Below are 10922 nucleotides of genomic sequence, written 5' to 3' on the forward strand. Positions count from 1 at the left end.
GTCATACTTGAAGGGAAAAAATATATTTATTGCGAATTCGCTTTGTATACTTTAACAAATTCGTTATACGTATATAATGAATTACGGATATAGCGAAAAAAATTCGCAGGTCCCCAAAACTTCGCTATAACCGAGTTTTACTGTAATTAATTAATAGCATCTATTTGTGCATACAAGATAGATGCATTTATTTTACGAGAAAAGTATATTTGCAGGGACCTGTATACTAGTGAATGTTTATTTGAAAGTTGGCTTTTTAGAGTCGGGCTTGGATGACACAGCAAGTGTTGTGTATATAAATGGTCGGGTTTGTTCTTCATCCTTCTTTCTGCTGAAACTATCAAAGGTAAAGACACATAATGCTTGCAAAAAATATAACTATACTTTGCTTTGAAATGTTATAAAATTGGATATTTTTCCATTTATGTATTGTTTTCAACCATTTTAAAGCTTTTATTACTGTTGATGTTTATTAAAATATTTGGATGATGTTGGATTCAAAATTTTTCCGAAGCAGACGACGTGCACGCGGTTTTGCCAAAAATATTTTAAGTTACATTAATATTGTTATAAAAAGATGAAATATTGGTTATCGACATTAATTATTGTCTTTTTGTCTCATATTGCATCGAAATCGGAAAACGCAAACCTAGAATATAAAGAGAGCAACAATATGGAAACTCGGTCGGACCTTTTCGTGAACACAGTGAGGATGGGTGCCGCAATATAAGTCAAAAAGAATAGCAATCAGTGAACCAGTTGGCAAACCAGAAAGTGAATATATGTATCATCACAGTCCAATATATCAGGTACATCCACCACCTTTGAAATACACAAATTATAGTTGAATCTGTATACGTGATTAATTTTTCCCATAGTAGAATGAGACCAAAATATAAGCAATTTTCTGCTTATACAGTGTTTAGATATTGCTTTTAAAAAATCCTGGCTAAAAGTGTTACTTTTCAGGCTTAGAATATAGAATTTTTTTTCAATAAAAAAAGAACGGGGGGTCTATGGGGGAAACTAAGTTAAATTTCAAACAAAAGTACCAGAAAGTCAAGCTGAAAACAAAATAAATTTAAATGTAACTTCCAGTTAATCCTATTATGTCACAATAAAATAATCTCCCAAACTACATTCAAATCATATTAAATTAACCATAGACTTCTCTCAAGGACAAAAGACTTGCAGTTGCCTAAAACCTAAGGTCAAAATAATTCATAGATTGTGTAAAGATTCTTTGTTAAGTACATGTTAGGTACACATTGTACAGCAGCCTTAACTTTGACATAATTGTCATGATATATTAGTAGAATATTCTGGACCTATACATTCACATTAGGTTTCTTTTAGTTAGAGGATTAAATTTAGTTTTTGTAGAATTTTAGGTAATATGTAATATAACGATTTCAATGTTCTGTGTAATTGTAGAACTTGGTGAATCTAATTTTTCTTTTAAATCCAAGAAATATTAGGCATTACTTACAACATGGCTCAGACTGAAACAACATTGATTAGTTTAGAGAAACTATTTATGAAAGCATCAGAACCAAAGAAAGCTATAAAACTCTTGTTTTTGTAGAATTTTAGGTAATATGTAATATAACGATTTCAATGTTCTGTGTAATTGTAGAACTTGGTGAATCTAATTTTTCTTTTAAATCCAAGAAATATTAGGCATTACTTACAACATGGCTCAGACTGAAACAACATTGATTAGTTTGGAGAAACTATTTATGAAAGCATCAGACCCAAAGAAAGCTATAAAACTCTTGTTTCATGTAAGAATTTGTAAGTAATGTTAGAGCACTAAATTACTGGGGAAAAAAAAATCAACAATAGAAATAAAAATGGTAAAATATTCGGAGCTTCTATTTGTTATCCATAAGCAAACCTCTATATAATATCTCTAGTCTTTGACGAATTTAAATGAAAGGGAGAATAAAGCCACCTATCTTGCCCAGAGAAGAGCATTGTTATAGTTAATCAGTGTTCCCGCTAGGATCTGAAAATGGAGGGGTGCAAGAGAAGGGCACTTTTTCGCAACCTACCATTTGTCGCGAGCTTTTGTTACATAGGCGTATCTTATAATAATGAACTCCTTCAAATATTAATTTATTTAACCTTGTTGAATTGAAGATATAGAAAAAAGAGTTTTAAAAATCCTCTGACAATAAATATTACTTTCTTCCTCTTTTTTAATCATTTTCTATTCTTATTTCCTATTTTCAATAATAGCACCATAATTCTTATAAACTAGCTATAGTGTTTCACATTATTCAGTGCAGACAGCATATGTTCATGTCCATGTGCTAATTGAGTCTGTTTTTGTCAAATATATAAAATAGATACAGTATTTGTAGGTCATCAGTAACATATTAGTATTAAACTTACAATTTAAAGTCAATGTCATTCTTGCTTGATTTATCTTATTGGTCATGTTGGTGGCAGATAGTTAATTAATTAAATTTAAAATTTTAAACTTTTGCAATGAAATGGAACACAGTTATATATCTGTAATCTTATAAAATACCTTCCAGAGTGTCAAAAACCATAATGAAGGAGAAAATAATTGTGTTTCTGTTGATTGAATATTTATGCTTGTTTCTGTGCTATCTAAATTTTAAATTCCTTCTTTTTTCAGAAAAACGTCAACAATTTCTGAATCAATAGAAGTGAAGGTCAATATTGATGCTACTTTCACCTGTTCACTTCGTGATTTATTTTTAGAACGCTATAATGCAAGACTCTTGTTTTATATTAATTAAAACAGATAGCTTGGACATTCTTAAAGTATTTCAGCTTTTAACCCCTATTCAGACTGTCAAGTGATCAAAGTAATTATACCTAATCACCTGTAATTGAAAGTAAGCACCTGTATAGTACACTAGGTACCGTAATGCGAATTTCATTGCGTAATCGTCCATGGCAGGAGGTGTGAATTGCTGATCGTCCTGAGGTAATCTTCTTTGGAACACACTAATTATTTTAATGAGGGAAAAGGACAGTCAGAATGATACGGGAAACAAACAAGGGGGACAGGGGCGCCTGCGGGAGTCAGAGGGGCGCACTGATTTGAGGGCGGGGCGCGGCGCCCCTCCATTTCACCCTAGCTGGAACACTGTTAATAGTTTAATGCCCCTGAGCTTTCCTGGAGTTCAGAACTTTGTATTCATGAAATTATAGACTGATGTTGTGAAAGGGAGGCTCTTATATATAGGTAATATTACTTGCATATCATAGAAGTTATTACAGATTACCACTGGAGTTAAGCTTCCAACTCAATATAAATGACTTAAAAAACAAAGGGGATCTTAATTGTGTAGGGTCAGACCGGTCTGGAAGCAGTGAACCTCTAGAAGGTGCCTTTCTCAAATCTCGTATCCTTAGGTGCTCTCGTCGAGGATTCTATTTGTTAGTTATTAAGTAGAAATTAGAAACTAAATGATCATTAAAATATACAAAGATGAAAAGGAAGAGAGAGGGCATAATCATTGTTAATTGTTTATCAATCTCATATTGAAGTTTGAATGCAAAGGAAAATATAAAATACTTTTATATAAACATGTATGTTTTGTGATCACTTATTAATAAGTACATCGTATATTTTAATGATTAATGATTTAAATTAAAAAGAAAATACAGTTCAAACCTCATTGTCTTGGACTTATGGGACCAGGAAAAAAAACTTTCAATTGAGATATATTGGATAATTCAAGATGTCAAGGGTAGGATGCTTGAGGAGTAGGCGGCTATGGACTTCTAGATCAGTTTGACATATCCATGTTATTTAAGATATCAGTGTTCGAAATACCAATTAAAATTACAATTACTTCTTTTATAAGCAATTAAAACTTACAGGACATTCATCAGATTGTACGACGCAAAATGAATATATGGTCTTATTTTAATTATATTAGGTTGTCTTTAGACATCAGATAAATGACCCAAAGAAAGAATTTGTTAAGTTCCTTAAATTCTTAATAAATAATGTACATGTAGCAATTATTTCTCAGAAAAAATTATGAGCGAAAAATATTAAAGGGACGTAAACAGATCTTGTACGATTAGAAATACACACTCATGAAGTGATTTTCAAACGGATGTCATGTATTTATGTGAATGATGCTTCTTTCAAACCTTAAAGAATATATATCAAATCAAAACACCAAAATCGTTAAAAAATATTTTCGTTCGGAGTTACCTAATTACATATCCTTAAATAATGAACTTGCGCGGAAATAATGACCATTCATTCGTTTCTTTTAATTGGTTTCTTATAATTACGGATTTGAAGTCTTTTGTCCATAGGATAATTACAGAAAAAGATGGACAACAACTCGAGCAGTCTGTTTAGAGAAGATAAATGTGTATGCTTAATTAAAATCTTGCAGCTCGATGCTCCGGCATTGCCGACAAGTAGCCTCGAGACGAATTGCGAAATTGAAGAAAATGATTATCACCATGAAACTAAAGCTGAGTGTAAAACAGTTTTAAGGCGAATAATTATCAGCATATTAGAAAAAAAGCCTTTTAATTACTATTTTTTGGTATATGGTCGATATTTGAAAGTCATTTCTGAGACATCTTTACTCTTAAAAGTATTTGTGATTTATGTACATGTTACATTGTGTCATGGTGCGGTACTTTTTCTTTTGATGTTAGCCATACTTTAAATCAGATAGAAAACCTTTGGCTGAATTCCAACGTACTATAACTTCTAGGGGGCGGAGCTTAGCCGTACAATAACTTCCAATGTACTGTACAATAACTTCCAAAGGAACTCAATACTTTCGAATTTTTTTTCCTTCAATTTCTGTAAGCATATACAACCTATCCAGAGGAAAAATGAGAAACCTCACAACCCCCCCCCCCTTTCGATCTGAAAATGCATACGTGAAAACCATTTTCATGAGGATTACATGTAAACTCATTAGTTAACTAACAAATATTTTAAAAATACACAGACTTTCTTGAAATACATGTATTCAAATTAAAACAGATAACTGAAATTTAACAATATTGAAAACGCGCAGTTCGATGATTCCCTTAATAGCAACTGTTTTCTGAGTTCTTTGAGTTACATGCAAACTGATACATGTTCGTATATACTTGTATCTGGACTATTTCACACTACATTCCATAATTTTGATACCTGTGGCTACAGTACTTGACTCGGATTTCCTCGGGACATGCAAGCGTATCCCTAGTAACAGTAATGTGGCGGGTCATAGTGCGGGCGGATCCAGGTTTCCAGTATTGTGTCTGTATTTGTTATGGTTTTTGAAATGCTCAAACTGCTTAAATTAATCCATCAAATACAATTTCACACTCGTTTAACATTGCTTGATTTTTCAATGCAACCATCTCCTTCGTACTTTCTGCTTTGTTTGAACACCGGGCCTGTTCACTTACGATGGACCTAGGCCTATGACGTAATGTCGCGTGCAGTTTGGTGCTGAAGGAGTGACTATGCAAATGACCATGACACAAGACATTTACAGACACTTTCTTTCGTTTGTAAGGGATTTATTGTACAGAGAGGCGTGACAGTCTCGTCGCTGCGCGACTCGACCGCCACGCCTCTCTGTACAATAAATCCCTTACAAACGAAAGAAAGTACTGTAAATATAACTTGTGTCATGGTGCGGTAATTTTTCTTTTGATGTTAGCAATACTTTAAATCAGATAAAAAACCTCTGGCTGAATTCCAACGTACTATAACTTCTAGGGGGCGGAGCTTAGCCGTACAATAACTTCCAATATACTGTACAATAACTTCCAAAAGAACTCAGTACTTTTTGAATATTTTTTCTTCAATTTCTGTAAGCATATAAAACTATCCAGAGGAAAAATGAGAAACCTCACATAATTCAACACCCCCCCCCCCCTCTTCAATCTGAAAATGCATATACGTGAAAACCATTTTCAAGAGGATTAATACATGTAAAGTCATTAGTTAACTAATTTAAACAAAAATTTTAAAAATACACAGAATTTCACGAAATACATGTATTCAAATTAAAACAGATAACTGAAATCTAACAATATTGAAAACGCACAGTTTGATTCCCTTAATAGCAACTGTTTTCTGAGGTCTTTGAGTTACATTCAAACTGATACATGTTCGTATATACATGTATTTGGACTATTTCACATTACATTCCATAATTTTGATACCTGTGGCTAGAGTACTTGACTCGGATTTCCTCAGGACATGCAGGCGTATCCATATCAACAGTAATGTGGCGGGTCATAGTGCAGGTGGATCCAGGTTTCCAGTATTGTGCCTGTATTTGTTATGGTTTTTGAAATACTCATACTGCTTAAATTAACCCATCAAATACAATTGCACACTCGTTTAACATTGCTTGATTTTTCAATGCAACCATCTCTTTCGTACTTTCTGCTTTGTTTGAACACCCCGGTGTACGTGCTTACGATGGACCTAGGCTTATGACGTAATGTCGCGAGCAGTTTGGTGCTGAAGGAGTGACTATGCTAATGACCATGACACAAGACATTTACAGACACTTTCTTTCGTTTGTAAGGAATTTATTGTACAGAGAGGCGTGACAGTCTCGTCGCTGCGCGACTCGACTGCCTCGCCTCTCTGTACAATAAATCCATTACAAACGAAAGAAAGTACTGTAAATATAACTTAAAAGTTTAAACTTAATCAAGTTAAACATGTATCTAGAATAGTCTTTTAATGTAAGGGCCCTGTCACACCAAGCTGCGTCCACACGGAGTTATTACGGCGTTGTAAAAATTTTAAAATCGCAGTGGAATCGCAGGGAAATTTTTACAATGTGAAGATGTCACGGCGTCCCTACGGCGACCCACGCATTTCTACGGCGTTCTCGCGGCATGCTACTGCGTTTCCACGGAGATCTCTTCGCGATTGACTGCGCTTCCGCGGAGCTTTTACGGCGTGTTAGGAGTTGTCATCGGCGTTCTCACTGCGCTTGCTGCGTTCACAATACGTTCACAATGCGTTCTTTACTATGGATATATATTCAGAAGGAGTGTAACACATTTTTTTTTAAAGATTCAAGTCAGATGACGAAAAGACTTCTACTTATGCTAAGAAATATTCTTTAATTAAAAATGATCTATTTGAATAATTTAGTACTAAATTACTGACAGTTTTATAATTAAAACCCTTCTTTTTTCAATTATATCAATTCAGATGTGTTTTTTCCTTTGATTTTATTATAAATATAAAAAAAAAATAAACAGACTGAAAAGTTGTTATAAAAAGTAATTCCATCGCAACTCCACTGAAACAACAGAACAAGTTCTGGTGTAATTTTTTGCTTCCCGATTCCATTCCCATGCTCCTGGCCCTGAGTGCAACAAATACGTTAGAATTATTGCTGGTCAAATATGAGGCCATTGCTCTTGTTTTGTGAGCTGGCTGACAACGCTCTAACAACGCCGTGAAAGCGCATTGGGATCGCAAACGGACGCGGTAGAAACGCCAAGGGGGCGCAATGATCGCAGTGACAACTCCTTGTTGTTGCTGTGTAATCGCAGTCAAAAAAAATCCCAAGACAATTTATCTCATTGGAAGCGCCGCAAAAGCGCGATAGAAACGCAGTGACATCTCCAAGGACTCCGCGAGATCTCCGTGGAAGCGCAGTCTTTTATCACTGCGTTCATGCTGCGATCATGTGCGTCTTCACGGCGTGCGTACGGAGCTCCCACTGCGTTGTTGGAGATCTCACCGCGCTGCTACGGCGATCATTCTACGTTTCTACTGCGTTCTTATCAGACGGCGATCACACGGCGCGTACTTTGTGCATGCCCAAAGTACGCGCCGTCCCCTGGCGTTCTAGGAGACCCTACGCGACCCTACCGCGTTCAGTGGAGATCTCGCCGCGTTGTCACGGCGCTGTAGGAGACTCTACTGCGCTCACCTCGGCGTTTTGCATTTTTTATGAACGCCGTGCGATCGCCGTGAGGACGCAGTCCCGGTGTGACAGGGGTTTAACATACATATGTCAGAACAAAAAACAGCTTTTATTCTAATTTTATGGCCATGTATAATCATTTAATTGAACCAGAAAAAAAATTCCTTTACATTAATTGTAGAGTACTTAGGCAGTACTTACATTTTAGATAAATTCTGTACAATCTCTCTCTCTCTCTCTCTCTCTCTCTCTCTCTCGATGAACTCTGCAATCTCGAGATGTGCAAATAAAATAAGCTGCTCTCTCTCTCTCTCTCTCTCTCTCTCTCTCTCTGATATTTACATTACTGGCTATTCTTTGAAGCAGGATACCCTTAAGCCTTCATAAAAATGAAGACCTTCATCCACGAGGTCTGTCCACTATATAGATCAATACGTGATATCGCTTTTCTGACCATTAAAAGCTTTCTGGAGTTTAAGGAAAACTTCAAGCCATCTAATTCCGGAGCCCAGCGATCCCGTTCTTAGAAAATCCATGAAATAACGCACCGAAGAAGAAAATACAAGGATTTCGTGTTTCTAGGGATTTAAATTTCCGGAAGTTAAAACATAATGGGAACTCAGAAGCAAGCATCAGTGCATTTTAGCCATGTCCATTTACCACTAGGGACCGTTTATCGGATGTTTACGTCCTGATCATCCATCATGGGCATCATAATATTAGCAGAAGTTATGATCGGGAACGGATCCAGATTTTCCAAGGTTGGGGTGGGTGGGGTCATTTTTTTTACCTTCAAAAATATTACATTCCGGTATGTTGCACGTTTTGTTTGATTATGATATACATGCAATTTTCAAAAAGATCACAGACCCGTAGCAACGGTTTTCAGAAGGGGGACTCCATCATAAGTTTACTATAGCAAAATACTATACTCAGAAATAGTGCCCCCCCCCCCCCCCCGCGTTCTACGGGCCTGGATCAAAATGCACTTCAATTCTTTAGATATATTTTGAGGCATCATTATAAAAGATTCGGATAAAATTTAAGGTAGGAGGGATGGTCGTCCCCTTGAATTCACTAATAATAAATATTCTATAATATCATTTATGTTATCAAATTCTTTAGAGAAAGCTTGTCCAGTTCTGTGATTTAGCAATTTATCAGTAAGTGTTCCAAGAAATATTTCAAATATTCCAAATTTCAAACAAAATAAAGTGATTTGGACGCATTGGTTCGAGATGATTGTGTGTATGATCTGCTTTCTCGATTGCTTGCTCTCGGAAGATTTATATTACTAGTGTTTCCCTATTGTAACAAGCAATTACCCAGTGCTCGTAAATTTTCTGTTATTGAACAAGGATAAAAACGACAGCTGCACCGAGGGATTATTCGTCATTGAGGGTGAATTACGACCGTTTAAGTAAATCTTTTCTTTTGTGGCACCTGTTTTCGTTTATTAAATATTTGGACACAATTTTTTTTTCGAAATGTTCCGGATTTTCCTGATTTGATTTTAGCATAAATCTTATTTAATGACAATAGATTTTATGTCAATTTAAGGAGAAAAGATACTATGAACGATGTTAAGACATAAATTTGTAAAAAGTTTGTACATGCTTTATTATAACTACCAAAACACATTTATCAATATCTATCCCTCAAAATGAAATAAATTTAATTTAATTCTAATTTACCATATAAAAAATTAATTTGAATTAAAAAAAAAACAAACAAACAAACAAAAAACAAACAAAACAAAACAAAACAAAAAGAACAAAAAAAAAAAACAACCGAAATACAAGTAGCTGAAATTTGGGTATCCTATGACCTTAATTGAATGTGATCTCTCTGTTCAGTGATTCATACATTATCAAGCATATTTTTCACCAGTTGTTTCAAAGTTAGATTAACAAAACTTAAACACTGTAACTTTGTAATGAAAAATGAAAGAAATATTTTTAAAACTAAGAAAAATGAACTTCTTTGAAGGGCAATGTTATTGTGTCGTGTTTTACATTCAAGTATGTTTATCTGAAAGGGAAATTTATACCATTATTTAATTCCCATACGTAAGGAAATAAGTAAATTCTTTACACCGAGATATAACGGCAATTTGGCATATTTAGAGTCGCGAGTGGGTGCCATGATGACAGAACTTTGAAGTGTGTAATTGATAAATATTTTGGTAGTCCTAAATACACGATATCCTGTCAAAAGTCAAGATAAAGTCGCTTGTAAACATTGCAAGTTTAGTGCTTCCCTGTGCTTTTGAAATCTTATCTCGAGGTATAATATGTACATTCAAATAGGATTTCATGTTAATTACAATTCTAAAATGTCCAGCCCCGACTCTTCAGATGAAGAAGGACATTGGCAATAGACAAGCATGTGATGTATCGTGGTCATTGACATCTCAATAGTGTAAGCAGTTCTTTTAAAGTGTTAATTAATCAAAGCAGATTTCAATATTACGACCAACATAGAGAGAGAGAGAAAAAAAGAGAGAGAAAAAAAAATCTTTCAATTAAGAAAAAGTTACAATACAGGTAAAATATACAGAAAAATGAATTTGTATAATTTATATCAAAATTGATATATAATTAAAACAAATAAATCGATTACCTGAAAAGAGGCCCTTCTTCTGTATTTCATGGACTTTGGAATTTCTAATATATGAGGTTTCCTTTTCGTGACGATATAGTCTAAGAAAACTAGGTACATGTATATACACAGATATTAAAATTCTGACTTAAATGTAGCTGGTTGTCGAGTTTTAGAGAAATTTTCCGACCGTTGAACGAAAAAGTCTTATCGATCTGTAACGAAATCACTCTCGCTGCTATCACACGGTTCTTTTATGCTGAGGTTTATAAAAGACCCCCTATATTTACCATGCCTTCAGCCAAATCACTCCGCGCTTCTACGTTAAAAAGTTTTTAGTTTCCGATTAAATTGACATATTTTTTTGTCGAAATTTTTGTTCGCAAATAATTTATTTTTCTG

The 10922-nt window shown here is 34.6% G+C and overlaps 1 protein-coding gene across 2 annotated transcripts in view; it reads right to left on the reverse strand.

Annotated features, from left to right (window-relative positions):
- Window positions 1-10721, reverse strand: part of LOC133188397 (calcitonin gene-related peptide type 1 receptor-like) — a 53170-nt gene extending 42449 nt beyond the window's left edge. For both annotated transcript variants that reach the window (XM_061323796.1, XM_061323795.1), the window contains exon 1: window positions 10542-10721. The gene's annotated coding sequence lies outside the window, so the exon portion shown is untranslated. The remainder of the gene's footprint in view (window positions 1-10541) is intronic.
- Between the last annotated feature and the right edge of the window lie 201 nt (window positions 10722-10922).

Source organism: Saccostrea echinata, unplaced genomic scaffold, assembly GCF_033153115.1.
Source record: "Saccostrea echinata isolate AGI-Se365-2 ecotype Australia unplaced genomic scaffold, CSIRO_AGI_Sech_v1 ptg000016l, whole genome shotgun sequence".
NCBI classification, from domain to species: domain Eukaryota; kingdom Metazoa; phylum Mollusca; class Bivalvia; order Ostreida; family Ostreidae; genus Saccostrea; species Saccostrea echinata.